We start from the raw sequence: 16,265 nt of genomic DNA on the forward strand, positions 1-16,265 counted from the left end.
TTTTTTGAGACAGGGTCTCACTATGTAGTTGAAACTGACCTGGAACTCACTGTGTAGCCCAGGCTGGTCTCGAACGCACAGCGAATCTCCTGCCTCCTCCTGAGTGCTGGGATTACAGGCATGCGCTACCACACCAGAAGCTGCCTTTATTGTTGCATGATCTTAGACAAGTTATTTTACCCCATAAATTTTGTCTGTAAAATGGTACAGTTATTGTGAAGATTAAATGAGGAGCAAATACTAAATCATGTACTTGGTGCTCGTTTACCATTATTTATAATAATTAAATATAATTTTTCAAAGTTCATCCATTTAGCATTAATATTCTGTCCTTCATAATAGGTTTTACTTTTCATTTTTATCTTTGTTATTAGTAGTGTTTGCATTTTAGCTTGTTTTTCTTTCAGGAATGGATGGTTTTGAGTTGTTCCATCTCTACCCCATTATCCAAAAGTGTGTATTTTGGGACAGTTGGCATGGGTTAAAGGTGTACTGTGGGGCATGGAACAGATGTTCTGTTACAGTCCTATAATGAAAACAGGAAATACAGGAATAATGTGGAAGCATTTTTAGCAAAATTGATATTTTTCTTTGTTTATTCTCTATTTGACTTAGTGCACTATATTTTAAACAACATTATTAAGATATAATTGGCATACAATAAGCTGGATTTATGTGATGCATACAAATTTATGTTTTAGTGTAAGTATTCCTTCATGAAACCTTTACCACAAATAACACATCTGGGCCTGGGGATTTAGCTCAGTGTTTCCGGCACCTGCCTCACAAGCACAAGGGCCCGAGTTTCATCCCCGGTACAAAAAAATAAATAACACATCTGTCTCTTCCCAGATTATCCTCATGTTCCCTTATACCTCCTTCCTAAACCCCTACTCCTCCCCAGCCCTGCTCCCAAATCATTGATCTGCTTTCTGTCATTAGAGAATAGGTGACACTTTCTGGAATTTTATGTAAGTGAAATCAATGGAAGGTATTCTTTAGGGTGGATGTTGGGGTGCTTTCACTCACCATAAGGCAGGAGAATCACCATAAAGTTCAAGGCCAGCCTGAAGTACAAAGTGAGACCATGTCTCAAAAAAATAAAGAACACAGAAGCAAATACATAGAAATCTGTAATTGGAGTAGTAATAGTGTCTGACCATGGGTATTGGAATCTTATGTGCATGGTTGTTGTTTTAGCAGTGCTGGGAATTGAACCCAGGACCTCATACATGCATGCCTGGTAAGCGCTGTACCCATGAGCCACACCCCAGCCGAGCATGTGCATTTGTGCCTTTTAATTCTTCATCAAAACCTCTGCTTATATGTAAATTACTTTTATATCAAAAATACTTGTCTTTTGTTTTTTGGAGGTTTATTTTGTGTGTGTTTGTTTGTTTTTTACACAGTCTCACTCTGCAGTTCAGGCTGACCTTAAACTTATATGTAGTATAAGGTAGTCCCGGAATTCACTGTGATCCTCCTGCCTCAGTCTCCTGATTGCTATGTTACAGGTACTTGCCCCCATAGCCCGCTGGAAACATTTGTTTTTAAATAGCAGTCATTCTTTACAATGAATTCTTGCTTGAATCTTCATTTATAATTTTGTCCTACAAAAATACTTTAGGAATATATTACTCACTTTGGAGGAAAAGATACTCAAGCTAATCAGAACTGTAGTTAAAATTTTGCCTTTGTCTGGATGTGGTGGCACATACCTGTAATCCCAGAACTCTGGGAGGAATCAGGGAGATGGAGAGTTGGAGGCTCGTCTGGACAATTTAGTGAGACCGTCTCAAAAGAGATGATAGATTGATAGACAGACAGACAGACAGACACAAATGTACTGGGGGGATAGCTCAGTATGACAGCCCTGGGTTCAATTCCTTTTTATTATCCCCGAGTCTAAGGAAGTACCTTTAAAAATTTATGAAATATGAAGCTCGAGCAATTCTCAAATATTTATGAAATGCATTTTACTTTTTACCACAGTCTAGGACACATATACACCCTCACATACATTATTAACTAAAACTAAAATTCAATAAAATTTAATAATATTTAACTTTATATTTTATATAAATATAAGTACTACAGTATTGAAATAATTATATCACATTGTACTATAATGTTTTCTGTTTTATTTTATTGTTACTGGGGATTGAACTGAGGGCCTTCAAACTCAGCTACATTACCCCCCTCCCTCTTTTTTAACTTTACATTTTAAGACAGGGTCTCACTAAGTTGCCTGGGCTGGACTCAAACTTGGGATCCTCCTGCCTCACTTTCCAGAGTGCTGAGATCATAGGCATGAATCCCACACCCAGCTGCTTATTTTTAAATGCTAGTTGCGATTCCAATAACTAGTTTTATGACCCACTAATGGGTTGACAAGATTTGTAAAACACTGATTGAAAGCAGTAATTTACTTTCCCAATTTGCTACATATTGGCTAGATTTCACTGTTTCACAGTGCTATGTCCTAAGAGTGGAAGCAAGATTTAAATGTGTTCCTTGTAAAATTCCAAAATAATTTTTTAAACTATGAAATCATAAGCTGTCCTCAGTTTATATTTTCAAGAAGAGCCAGCCTTTGGTGTATCTCGCTACAGCTTTCAAAATGATTCCCCATGTGATCATCTTCTTGTCGAATTCTTTTTAAACCCGAGAAGTAGATGTCATAACACCCATTTCACATGCAGATATTGGAGTATCTATTTTTCAGTTCCAAATAGTATTTCCAGGCAAACTGTATTGCGCTAAGTCAGCTAGAATCTGACTGTAAAAGGTAAGCTATCTGATTCTTTATGAATCTTATTGGTAAATGTGAGGAGAAACTGGCACATGTCTTCAGCCCATGAAGGAGAATTACGCAATATGTGTTAATTTTAAAATGCATAAACTGTAATTCCATTTCTAGAAGTTTATGCTAGATATGTTCTTAGACGTTTATTGCAGCAGTCATAGGAACAATCTTAGTGTCTGTTAGAGTTCTGGTCAGGAGAATTATGGTATGATTATGCAGTAGAGAGTAAAAGATACATCATTATGTGTAATGTTGAACATGCTCCAAGATACAGTAGTGGGGGAAACGTTACAGAAGAGGTGCATAGAAAAGTATTAAGTTCAGAAGTATTTCTCACAGAGTGTCTCCTCCCTTCCCCTTCCGTTTAGGAATGGTAGGAGCAGAAAAGAGCCAAAAGTAGCAAGAAAAGCTCTTAGTATATATGGGGCATTTATAAAATGGTTGTATTCTTAAGTGATTTGGTGTGCATTCATAAAAACATTGAAATTCATCTAATAACAGCTAGCTCTTAAAAATAGTTGTCTAAGGGCCGGGGATTTAGTTTAGTGGTTCCACCACCTACCTCGCAAGCGCAAGGTCCCAAGTTTGATTCCCGGTACCAAACAAAACAAAACAAATAAAAATAATTGTCTAAGCTGGGCATGGTAGTATACACCTGAAGTCCCAGCACTCAGGAGGTTGAGGCAGGAGAATTATGAGTTCAAGGCTAGCCTGGTTCTGGGCCATAGGTATAACCTGTATAAATAAAAAAAAATTTTCTAATTGTATTTTAATTAATTGTATGATTCCAGCTACCTGCTATATTTATCGTAGCTCATTATAAATTGTAGCGTTTAAGGGGCTCAAGAGTAAAGATGCCAGAAGAATAAGCAAATTTCTCATTTAGCTGAAATGTCCCTTCGGGCTCTTTTGGCATTTTGAGTTTTTGTTTTAGTGCCTTTAAAGAAAGATGGGGGGATTCAGTTTACGTGGTGGTACTTATTTAGAGAATATACTGTTTTCCAGCAGTTAAGGAGCTTCATTCAGAAAAGATTGCAACAGTAAGGAATTTCATTGCATTTATACAACCTGAAATTAAAACATTTTAAAAGGAAGCAGCTTATTCATGTTATTTTGACTTCCTCTTATTTGTGTCTTCCTTGCATGTGTTGGCCTTGTGATTTAGGATTAATCAGAGGTTATTTCTGGTTGTCCCTATAAAGAGGAGAAGCTAAGGAAGACAAAAAGTTTACTTCTAATGTTAAAACCTATGGTATATCATTTAGTATATTAGTTCAGCCAGTTTTAAGAATAATTTGGGGGAGGGGCTGGGCTCGGATTTAGCTCATTGGCGCCATGCCTGCCTCATAAGTTCAAAGACCTGCGTTTGATCCCTGGTACCAAAAAATAATAATAATAATAATTCGGGGGATAGAAGAAAACCACTTTATGTTTGCTGAAAATCTTTATGGAAATGAGGCATTTATAGAGTTGGGAATTTTATTATATGGAAAATTATTTCCTTAGAAAACCATAGAAAAACTATTCTCATATGCACAAGGATGTTCATTGCAGCATTGTTTAACACAGTATTGGAAAACTGCAAACAATGTAAATATTTGTCAAAGTGTGTTAGCATATCTGGTGCATCCTTACTATGGGATATTATATAATTTTTTAGGAAGAAAAAGCTACATACTATCTTAGATCTCTAAGACAATACATGAAAACAAGTTGCACAAGAGTTTACGGAATAATATCTATATAGTCAGGTTTTATATACACATATAAACTTACGTTTATGCTTTGAAATGGGCTGAGAGGATAACTTGTACAGGAAACTGTTCAAAAGGAAAGATCGATTAGGTTGTGGTCAGCAAGAATTTCAGCTTTATATAGTTAAAATGGTTTTGGTTTTTGTTTTGTGATGTTGGGGTTGATCCTAGGGCCTTGTGCATGCTAGGCAGACATTCTACCACCCTCACTGCTGTATTAATTTTAAAATACAATCAAGGTAGGGGAGATAGCATAGTATGTCAAGGAAGGCATGAGCTTACTGCTTCCATAACCCAGATTTTTTTTTTCTCAAAAAAGCAATGAATAAATCTCTTGCTGATTTTCAAATTCTGCTTTTGTATAGGGTTATTGAAGTTACTCTTCGAACGCAGATTCTTTCATAGGTCATGAATTCAAACTAAATAAAACTAAAGCCGGGCATGGTGGCTCACGCCTATAATCCCAGCACTCGGGAGTCTGAGGCAGGAGGATCACTCTGAGTTCGAGACCAGCCTGGGCTACATAGTGAGTTCCAGGTCAATCTCAACTACATAGTGAGACCCTGTCTCAAAAAACCAAAAAATAAAAATAAAAATAAAAAACTAAATAAAACTAACAACATATACATGAGCAACTACATGATTAAAATTTCATGAAATTTTATTATCATAGTAAGAGGCCTTTTCCCACCTAGCACTCAGCACTCGGGAGTCTGAGGCAGGAGGATCACTCTGAGTTCGAGACCAGCCTGGGCTACATAGTGAGTTCCAGGTCAATCTCAACTACATAGTGAGACCCTGTCTCAAAAAACCAAAAAATAAAAATAAAAATAAAAAACTAAATAAAACTAACAACATATACATGAGCAACTACATGATTAAAATTTCATGAAATTTTATTATCATAGTAAGAGGCCTTTTCCCACCTTCAGTTTCATATGGGTTCGTAATATTCCATTGCTTAACAACAACAAAGTATTTTGTGTCTCAGAAATACAACTCCACTCGGTGAGTTCTAAGATATATATTACTTCAAAAATTTTGAAATCAAATCCAATACCTAATGTGGTACTTAATTCATTGGCAGAAATGAGTATGGGATTGTGTCATTATTAAATTCAGAAGTCTCTCTTCTGGACTGGAAACTTCTAGAGATTTTTTTGTTCACTTCCTAAGACATCCTTCTTTTCCTATATCATCCTATTCCAAGATTAGTTAATGCAGCTGCCTGTACTCTTGATCCTGTCTTTCTCTGTTTTTTTCATGGCCTTCCATCTGTTACTCACTGCCTTCTTAGAATTTCAGTTTCTTTCCATATGTTACCTCTTGTCTTCAGATCAAAATCCATTTAGACCTGTCTCTTCAGTCTGTTCTTTAAAAAGAAAAAGACTCCTTTCAACCCTGCTTTTAATTCTGAGCTGTTACACTCTCCTCTCTTTACATTCAAATATTTAAATGCTTTTTGTATTTTGGTTTTTTGCCTCTCCTCTTTCACATCTTTTGCTTTTATACTTTACTGAAATTTCATCTTTTGAAGTTAATAGTAACCTCTAGTAGCTTTTTTTTTTTTTTTCTCTAGTGCTGGATTGGAGCCCAGGGCCTGGTAAATACTAGATTCTACCGCTTGAGCTACAGCCCCACCTCCTGTTGGCTCCTTCTGATTAGATTACTTAACCTTCCTTCAGCATTTGACACTCTTGACCATCTTACTTTTAAAACTTATTCCTTGGTTTCAGTGATACTCTTGTTTCTTCTCTCAGACCTTTTTTTTTCTCCTGCCTCTTGAATTTGATTGATGCCTCTTCTGATGGTGTGAAATATCTTTAACTGTGACTCTCATGGCACACCATTCAAGATCTGTCACAGCACTTTTCATAACTATATTGTAATAGTGTTTCTCTCTTGCCCTTTAGACTTTTTTAATATCCTAAAAGGCAGAACCCAAAATTATACTCATTTTTTGTCTTTTGTATTGTAAAAACGTCTCTTTTCAGTGTCTCATGCCCTCTTGGTTTCCACAAGCAAAGATTCTTATATATGTTTGTTTGCATTTATTCTTATAAAGTATACATTGCTTTGTGTGTATGAATTTGAATAAATGGTATTGTGTTATATAACTCATTGTTCTTTTTTTTTTTTTTTTTTTTTTTTTTTTTTTTTCCTGAGTCAGGGTCTTGTTATATAGTTCAGGCTGGCCTTGAACTCACTGTGTATCCTACACTTACCTCGAACTCGCAATGATCCTCCTGCCTCAGCCCCCCAGGTGCTGGGATTACAGGTGTGCACCACCATGCCCAGCTCTGTTCTCACTTTTTGACTTACTGTTTCTGACTTCTGTCAGGTTGACATGTGTGCACATAATCTGTTGTTTCTATCTGCTGGGTCATCCATACTTCATAGTACATGTTTATTTTAACTAATCACCTTAGGTAGTTCTAACATACTGCAATGATACCTAATATGTACTGAACGTGTTAGTTGAATGAATGTTGCCTAAACATATTCACCCAGACTCTTCTTACATGTGACCTAATCTCATTAGTTGCATTGGTTTCAGCAGGTGTTTAACACCTAGATATGCTTTTTCTCCCATCTTTTCTCAGATTTAATGTCGCAATCTCAGCATCTTTCCCTAAAAGTGCTTTCATTGTTTTGTTTAATAACATCCCCAACCATTCACTCACCCAAAAGTATGTGTGTTTTCTCTCTTCTTCACTTCCTGTGTCTAGCAGGTACCCAGATCTATGGGTTCTACCTCTAGAGTACCTCTTAAATATGGACTCCTCCCTTGTATGTTTTGACAGCTCTTCCCCTGACCAATAGATCTAACCTGTTACTGATACTGTTTCTGGTTTACACCAGATTTGTAGCCTATCATTAGTGCCATTCAGTTTATTGTTGTTTCTTTATGGTGCTAGAGATTGAATCTAGAGCCTTGCACTGAGCTATATCCACAGTTCTTTTAGTTTTATTTCAAGACAAGGTCTTGCCAAGTGTCCCAGGCTGGCCTGAAATTGTGATTTCCTGCCTCAGCTTTTTGAGTAACTGGGGTTACAGGCACATACCAACACACTTAGTTTCAGTTTGATCTTTTCATTTTTCTCTTAGAAAATGTCTTTGTAGCTCCTTGCTACCTGGCATACATTTCAGACATTTACAGACTGGCCTAAACCTAGTTTCCTTTCTGTATGAGCTCTGGTCTCACCTCTAGACCATATTATGCACTTGGATTCTTCACAGCCTTGTTTGAACTGTTCTCTTTGTTTAGAATGTCATTTTCCTGTTCTTCTCCATCATACATAGACCCCTTTATCTAAGCATACCCATTAGTTTTGTCAGATTGAGTCATTCAGTTAAGCCTCTTGGATTACAGGAAATTTTCTATTTTTGCCTAGTTGATTCCCTGAAATGTAAGCTGCATGAATGCCAAGTACGTAATCATGTCCGGTACTGCACCCTGTGTATCTAGAACCTAGTAGTAAGTATTTCAGAAGTGTTGGTGTATGGAAGAGTGAGTTCAAACCCTTTGAATCCAACTTGAATGCATTGAAGGCTCAAAATAGTCATTTATTAATTCATATGCTTTAAAGAGAGACAACCATAGTTGCGTAACTTTTATTATTGTTAGTTTGCATTCAGTTACATTATTTACATCTCACCCTGTATTAAGGAGCAACTTGTTCCTCAAGACAGGAAATCATTGTTTTGTGTCTGTTTCTATATTTGTATTAAAGGGAATCAGCACAGGACAAGTGGCATACGCCTGTAACCCCAGCTACTCAAGGGCTGAACCAGGAGGCTCCTAAGTTTGAGACTAGCCTAGGAAACTTGGTAAGACCCTGTCTCCAAATAAAAATCAAAAGTACTAGGGATGTATCGCAGGGATAAATGCCCGTGGGCTAAATCCCTATTACCAGAGGGGCTAAAAATGGTACCAAACACCGGAGATGTGTCTTTGTCTACTATATATTATCCGTGGAAAGAAAACAAATTTAACACTTCATTCATTATACTGTATTTTTTTCTAACGTGGTAACTTTTCCTATCAAATTGGGGTATAATCATCTGCGTTCACTAACCAGTTAGTCAGTGAGAGATTCATGAGTATCAGAAAAAAATGTATAAAATTCTTGCTTTTGTTTTGACTGGGGAAAAGGTGTTAGAGGTTGAATCCAAGGCCTTACCACAAGTGCTCTACCATTAAATTAAGCTATACCCATCCCCAGCTCTAGAGGATTTTTTAAAAAGTAGTACAGTGTTGCTTGTCTTTATCTGTCTATCTAGATATTTTTTAAAGAAGACTTTCCAGACTTGTCAGCTAAAGATTTCTGTAAACAGATGCCTGCATTTTACATATTCTCTGTCTTTCAGAATATATTCACTTCTCTTCCGTTTCTTGTTTTCATTTGGGTATTTGCTTTGAGGCGTAGTTTTCTTTCTTTCACAAAGCCCTCAGCATCACTTTCTCTCTTTGCTTGCCAGAGTGTTGCTCTGAGTTCTTTTCCTTTCAAAATGACTATTAGTCTCTCGTCCTCTCTTTTCTTGTAGCATCTTCCATTTATAGGACAAATGACTGCCTTCTTTACACCAGACCTACAAGTCTCTAGAGAAAGAGTGCTAAAACAGCGTCTTTTGAAGGTTTAGAATATACCCAGTTTTCCTGTGTCTTCTGGAATTAAAATGAGAAAAGGATCTTTGTTACCTCATTCTTGTTTTTTGGTTGTTTTTGTTTTTGTTTTTTGGTACCGGGGAACAAAACTCTGTTCCTTGCACTTGTGAGGCAGACAGCGAAACCACTGAGCTAAATCCCCGTCCCTGTTACCTCATTCTTGTTCTGTGACTTATAAATTTTCCTAACAGTGTTATCACCTATCAGAATAAAAAGGAAGAGCTAGAGTCACCATATATAACTCATATTCTTCTGATCTGCATATTCCAGGCCCCTTTAATACATTTTTTAAATTTTTTAGTACTGAGGATTGAACACAAGGCCTTCTCACCAAATTACATTCCCACACTCCTGGCCCTCTTTTTTTTTTTTTTTTTCTGGTGAGATGGTCTCATTAAATTGCCCAGGCTGAGCTTGAACTTCAGATCCTCCTGCCTCAGCCTCCCAGAGTGAATACACTTTTATTATGAAAGTAAAGGCAGTCTTAGTCTCAAGTGAAGATTACTTTGAACTAATAGTAACAATAGTAAGGAACATTTGTTCTGTTTTTTTGAGTGAGTTGTTGATCAGTTCTGAAATCAAAAGCAAAGCCAATTAAGATTTTTTTTTCCGCAGTACCTGGGATCAAACTCAGGACCTTTCACTTTCCAAGCAGGTGCGGTGCCACTGAGCTACATCCCTGGCCCATGATTTTTTTTTTTTTTTTTTTTTTTTTTTTTTTTTTTTTGTGCCTGGGATCGAACTTAGGACCTTGCACTTGTGAGGCAGGCATTGGAACCACTGAGCTAAATTTCCAGCTGCGCCAAGATGATTTTAAAAAGAAAAATAGGAGCAGTGGTCAACTTTAGTTTGCTTGATTTTGCCATGTTTAGTGCCTTGCTGTAAGTAATGACCATTGCCATTTCACATTCAAAGTCATCATTAAGCACTCCATTCTCCCCCTTAAAATTTTGGTCCTGGCTTCTTTATTGTTTCCTCATTTTTTTTTTCCCCTAAAGACAAATGGTCCTTTCCTAATTTTGAATCTCAATCTACCTGGTCGAAACTCAGTAAGTAGTCACCTTCCTTTACGTAAGGCTACAGTGATAGTAGAAATTGCCACCTTCCCCTCCTCTGACTTGTGACATGGAGCCTGTTCTTTCTGAGGGTGTCATTGTAGAGTCTTTTCTATCTTCTGTCATTACAGCGCATGATTATACTCTCCTCATTTCTGTTTACATGCCCTGATACCCTGCTGTCACCATGATGCAGCTCCCAAATTATTACTTGGCCCTTTTTTCATTCTGTCTTGTCTACACTCTCCCAACCCACTCTTGTCCCCAAAACGTTGTTTTTAATGTTTTTGAGACAGAGTCTTGCTATGTTGTTCAGGCTGGCCTTGACCTCACAGTGATCCTCCTCCCGAATGCTGGGATTACAGGCATGCCACAAAACTTATTATTATTAATAAGCTTCCGAATGTGAACACTTTCTACTTCCTCATCAAGCTGAGCACCCAGCCCTCCTGTCACATCTTAAGTTTGGGTAGCTTGTTTCTTGCCATGTTTCCTTGAAATCTGTAATTTAAGAACCTTACCTCAAAGAAATTAAAGACCCATCTCACATATAGCTTCAGTCCCTCCTCCTCTGCAGAACCCACCAACAAAAGGAAGAATTTAATGAGCCTTCTTTAATGCTGGTGATTGAACCCAGGACATCATGCAGGTTCTACCACTGAGTCATATCTCCATTCAGTGATCTTTTTTAAATATTTTAACCCTGAAGTAACACTGTTTGTTAATACATAGTAAGTTAAACAGCCTAAATACATCTGTAATAAAGAAGTTTTTCAAGTTTATAGGGTAAAGTTAACATATCACCCACACACAGTCTGGTCTTATTCACGTGGTGTAATACTTCAGAGAGAGCCCTGCCTCATGCGTCTCCCCCAACCTCACGGTGCTTCCTGTGATTCATTAACTTGCTGATAGTCCCATTTATCTGCCATAACCCACCCACTTCCAGGGTTTGCCTTTTCCTTCCTGTTTCTTTTGAGCATAAAGTTTGAGTCTTAGAAAATTCTCATCAAATAAATTGTACTTTGTGTTCCTCTAAACACTAATGATATAATTTCAAAAACATTTAACAATTAGAGGTTGTTGTTTATTTTTATTTTTTTATTTTTTTGGTTTTTTGATATAGGGTCTCACTATATATTGGAGACTGACCTGGAACTCACAATGTAGCCCAGGCTGGTCTCGAACTCACAATGATCCTCCTGCCTCCCAAGTGCTGGGATTACAGGCATGTGCCACCTTGCCCAGCTAAGGGTGTTGTTTAATACTGCTACTATGCCTATACTTGTCTGGCAAATTGTAAGCTCCTTGAGGAGAAGGGACTACATCTTAGTCCCATATCACCTGTCACTTAGCCTATGTATTACCCAACAAACAATAAGTATTCAGTAAAAGTCATGTCTACCCATGAACACCCTTGTGTCCAGAATGTCTTCTCAGGCTTCTGCAGTGATATTTTGGCTGCCTAACTATGGTAACAGTCTACAGCCATACCACCCTGAGCTCATCTGATCTCATCTAACCTTGGTAACAGAGTTGGAAGGATTTGGATTTGTTTTTGTTTTTATTTGGGGGAGGTGTTTTTTGTTTTTGTTTTTGCTGTGCTGGGGATTGAACCTTGTAGTTTAATATAAGCCCCCAATAAAGTGAAAATACTTTTCATGTAGGTGATGATTACTAAAGAACAAAAAGAGATTGGCTTCTTACTTTAAAGTCAGAATATACTTGATGTTTTCACCATACACACATTATATTGGGAAAGAGGGAAGAGGTAACTATCCTTTTTAAAATTAGTATGAACACAGCTGAGACTTTTGGAGAGCAAGTATGGGAGATTCCAAGGATATTACATGGTTTTATTTTAAGCTTTTGGTAGTAGTATGTTTCATTCAGCCTGTGACAGTAAAAATAAATGAGTAATAGATGACTGGTGTGTTTTGTCTGCTATGATAATACCCTCTATTATTGAATCTGTCTAGCCAGCCAATTATTTTCCTGTTCGCTGCAATTAAAAGACCATCGTGTTTTCTGACAATGTAGGCATGTTGGCTCAGCTAGCATATACTGTCATTGATGTAAAAATAGTGAAATTGCAAGAAATCATTGCTTTTAGCTTTATTGCTAAACTCTCCCGTGCTCATATAAAATTTCTTAGGAAACAGCTGAAATACCATTAAACTTAGCCTTGATAGCTTTGAGTATAGGTTTTTTAATTATAGCCTGATAAATAAATGTTACTGGTAACGTGCCTGGTCACTTGCCTTGTGGTGGACAGCTCACAAAATCTCCCAGTGATCCCTGCCTTCAGACTTTCACACCTCTGTCTAGCCTGTTCCGATGCGTACTGAGGTTGGTCTGTAGCAGCAGGAAAACATATCACAAGTAATGGTGTGTTACTTCAATGTTAAATTGTAAAAGTCACAGCAATACCTGTTCTGGTTGCTTGTGTGCCTGCTCTCTGCCTTTGTCTCTGATTATTTGCTCAGCAGGAAGCTGCCACCAACAAGAAATCAAGGAAATGCATCTCTAGCCCTAATCTTGTCTTAGCATTCCTGCAGCTTCAGGAGACCCTGAGCCAAAAGCACCCTGCTAAGCCTCTGCTGATTGTCAGAAACCATATGAGATCAAAGAGTTTATTATTTAAGCTGTTTGGGGTGATTTGCTATCCAGTAATAGATAACCAGGACATACCTTTGTGTTCTTCAAGTTTTAACATCTCGTGTGACGTGAATGACTCATTAAGTTGGATGAAAAATACCATATTTCATCTTCTACTTTTTAGGTGTTTGATATAAAAAATACAGACTTTGAATTCACTTTTCCTACATTTGGCCCCATATTAGAATGTTCCTAAAAGAATTGTTGTGTGACAGGAACCTTTTAAAAATTATTCCACAGAGGAGCCGGCGATTTAGCTCAGTGGTTCCACTGCTGATTCGCAAGCGCAAGGGCTCTGAGTTTGATCTCCGGTACCAAGAAAAAAAAGAAAAAGAAAATTATTCCACAGAACCTTTTCATCTGTAAGTGAAGCCGTCTGTCTTGTATAACTTGTAATTACTTTGCAAGTGACTGTGGAATTACTATGAAGTACTTCAAGAGAAAACAGACTGCCTAACAGTTGTTCTTAGGCTGAGACCTCACTGAAGAAGCTCTTTATCTATTACTTGTAGCTCTAATGCTTATTAATTATACAGGATAATCACAGTGTGGGTTTTTTAAGTCATATTTTTAGGATTAGTTAACTATATACTGAAACCCAGGAGATGACTTCTCAGCAGATCCAATGTCAAGGTCATGAATTGTAGACCCAGCTCCTACCTCCCACCCTGACTTCTTCATGGCTTCTACAAAGTAAGGGTCATTTGAAAAAACAAAAACTTATGCCAGGTGTGGTTGCACATGCTTGTAATCCCAGCACTTGGGAGGCTGAGAAAGGAGGATCACTGTGAGTTTGAGACCAGCCTGGGCTACATAGTGAGTTCCAAGTCAGTCTCAACTACATAGTGAGACCCTTTCTCAAAAAATGAAAAAATAAAAACTCGGGTTCACTTTTTCTGTTTCCTTTTTTCCTGCTAAACCAATTTCAGTACCAATAATCATTTCTTTACAAATATTTACCATACAGAAACAGTTATATAAATAGGAAATGTGGAAGTTCAATGGTATTTCAAATGCTTTTAGACTTTCCTCATGCTTTGTCAAAGTATTTTTCTTCTAAACATGGATATGTTTCAGGATATTAATAGCTACAAGCAGATATTTTCATTGAATCTTAGATTATCAATCTCATGTTTTTATACCTGAATTTAAAGGAACAGTTGTTCTTGATGAAAGGAACATTGTTTTTTGACATTATTGCTTTTGAAAATTAAGTAGCTTTTTTTTTTTGGAGACTGGGTCTTACTTTGTAGTTCAGGCTGGGCTTGAACTCGTGGTGATCCTCCTGCCTCAGCTTCCTGAGTGCTGGGATTACAGATGTGCACCAATACTCCCGGCTGTTGAAAATTAACTAGCTTTTTAATTTTGCTTTCACAATGATAAAAAGTTGATAATAAAAATGGCTCAGGAATTGATCCTTTTTTCCTTTGTCCTAAATGGACTAGAGGTTATTTTGAAATTTTAATGATAATTTCCCTTTTAATTTAGACCTGAAAAAAATAGAATTCTGTTTTGGATTCTTCTCACTTTAGTTTCTCTCTCTCTCTCTCTCTCTCTCATAATCAGGTTGGAAAGGTGGTTTATTAATAACTTTAAGAAAAAACAGGTACTAATGATGTATAGCTCGATGATTGAATGCTTGCCTAGCATATACAAGGCCCTGGGTTTGATCCCCAGCACAAGAGAAAAAAAACTAACAAGTTTGTTCATATTTCTGCTTTGCAGACATCATCCCAATTCTCCACTAGTGTTGTAGCTTAGATGATTGCAGTGAAGCCAGAAGTAAAGACCCATGATTCTAACTCTGCTTTGAACAAATCTATACAGAAGACTAAGTGACCTCTGAGTCATAAAGTTGGTCAGCTAACAAAGAAGGCATCAGATTCTTAGCACTAAAACATAATTCTGTGTTGAAGAAGCCCTGTGTTGATTTTTTTGCTTGTGGGTTCTTTTAAATTAAAATGTATCCACTGAATGTTTGATTCTCCCCCACACATTTTCCACACGCAGCTTTGAATAGACTCCTGTTCATGGGTGTCAGAAAACATGACTGATGAAATTGGTCTTAAAAATAGATAAATGGGGGCAGGGGATTTAGCTCAGTCGTGTCGCTGCCTGCCTTGCAAGCGCAAGGGCCCTAGTGCCAAAAGAAAAAAAATGGGAATTTAGCTCAGTGGTGTTGCCACCTGCCTCATAAGCACAAGATCCTGAGTTCAATCCTTGCCGAGTTCAATCCCCGGTACCAAAAGAAAAAACAAAAAAGGGATAAATGACAGTAGTTTTCACAACCAGATTAAGCTGTATAATACTTTGCTGTGATTTTTGAGTATTTTCTCAACCCTATGTTAATGCCTTTTTTGTTGTAAAATATCTCAAGAAACTTCTAAGTGTCTGTGTAATAATCATTATGTCACTCACTTAACCTGCATATACTCTAGTGTTCATATGAAGCAGTACGGTATTTCAGGTTCTTCCTAGCACAGCTGAGAAATGAAGGCAGAATCTCTTGGCAGCCACTTCCTGGTCCTTGGACCCATGACTTGGCATGTAGGCTTAAACTCCTGAACCGGAGCCCAGACACCAGGCTGTGTCCCCTCTCACCTTCCCTCACTCCCAAAGCTCACCAAGCCCCCTGAAGGAGGTAGAAAGGAGGATGGGAGATAGCACCAGAACAGAAACTCAAAGAGGGAGTGGAACTTGGCTGCAGGTGGCAGGAATTTTGTCTGGCCCATGGTCCTGAGTGCCAGCAGTCGAGTGAAGTTCCAGATCTCCAAGTCACAAATGGTCCTAGGTTGTAATGTGACCATACTTACCTTTTAGCATTCTTTATAGATCTGCTCGTACCTTGTTAAGTATGTAAACTCACAAAATTGTCCTACTTAGCATTTCATTAATACAAATGTCATAACATAGAACAGGAAAGACAGAAGATACAAGCAGAGGCAGTAAGAGTGATAGTTGGGGACACAGGCGTTGGAGCCAGGCTGCCTGGGTTTAAGTCTTCCAAGTTTGCTGGGACAAGTTATTTAACTTCTGTGCTAGTTTTGTAATCTTCAGAGTGGAGATGATCAGCTGTACCTTGCAGGGTTATAAAAATTAAGTACATTAATTTGACTATAAATGCTTAAAACAATATCTAATGCCTAGTTTCATATAAGTAATTGTCTTGTTAATATTATACCATGCTGCCTTTCTGGTGGTGTTTCTGTATTGGGATGACTCAGTCTAATTTGTAGTCAGCAGATTACCTTTCCAGTAACACTACTGCCTCTAATATATAACTACTACATAGTGAATTCCACTCCTCGGTAGTTTCAAAAAGC

General features: G+C 37.6%; 1 protein-coding gene across 7 annotated transcripts in view; it reads left to right on the top strand.

The window, feature by feature from the left end:
- The window catches only part of Cttnbp2nl (CTTNBP2 N-terminal like), a 57,335-nt gene that overhangs the window by 32,095 nt on the left and 8,975 nt on the right, over positions 1–16,265 (top strand). The window contains exon 1 of one of the 7 annotated variants that reach the window (XM_010631298.3): positions 13,228–13,304. The exons of the other annotated variants lie outside the window; for them this stretch is intronic. The gene's annotated coding sequence lies outside the window, so the exon portion shown is untranslated. Of the gene's footprint in view, positions 1–13,227; positions 13,305–16,265 lie in introns of those variants that run through there. 7 annotated transcript variants of the gene reach the window in all.

This window comes from Fukomys damarensis, unplaced genomic scaffold (assembly GCF_012274545.1).
Source record: "Fukomys damarensis isolate Sample0158 unplaced genomic scaffold, DMR_v1.0_HiC HiC_scaffold_33, whole genome shotgun sequence".
NCBI lineage: Eukaryota > Metazoa > Chordata > Mammalia > Rodentia > Bathyergidae > Fukomys > Fukomys damarensis.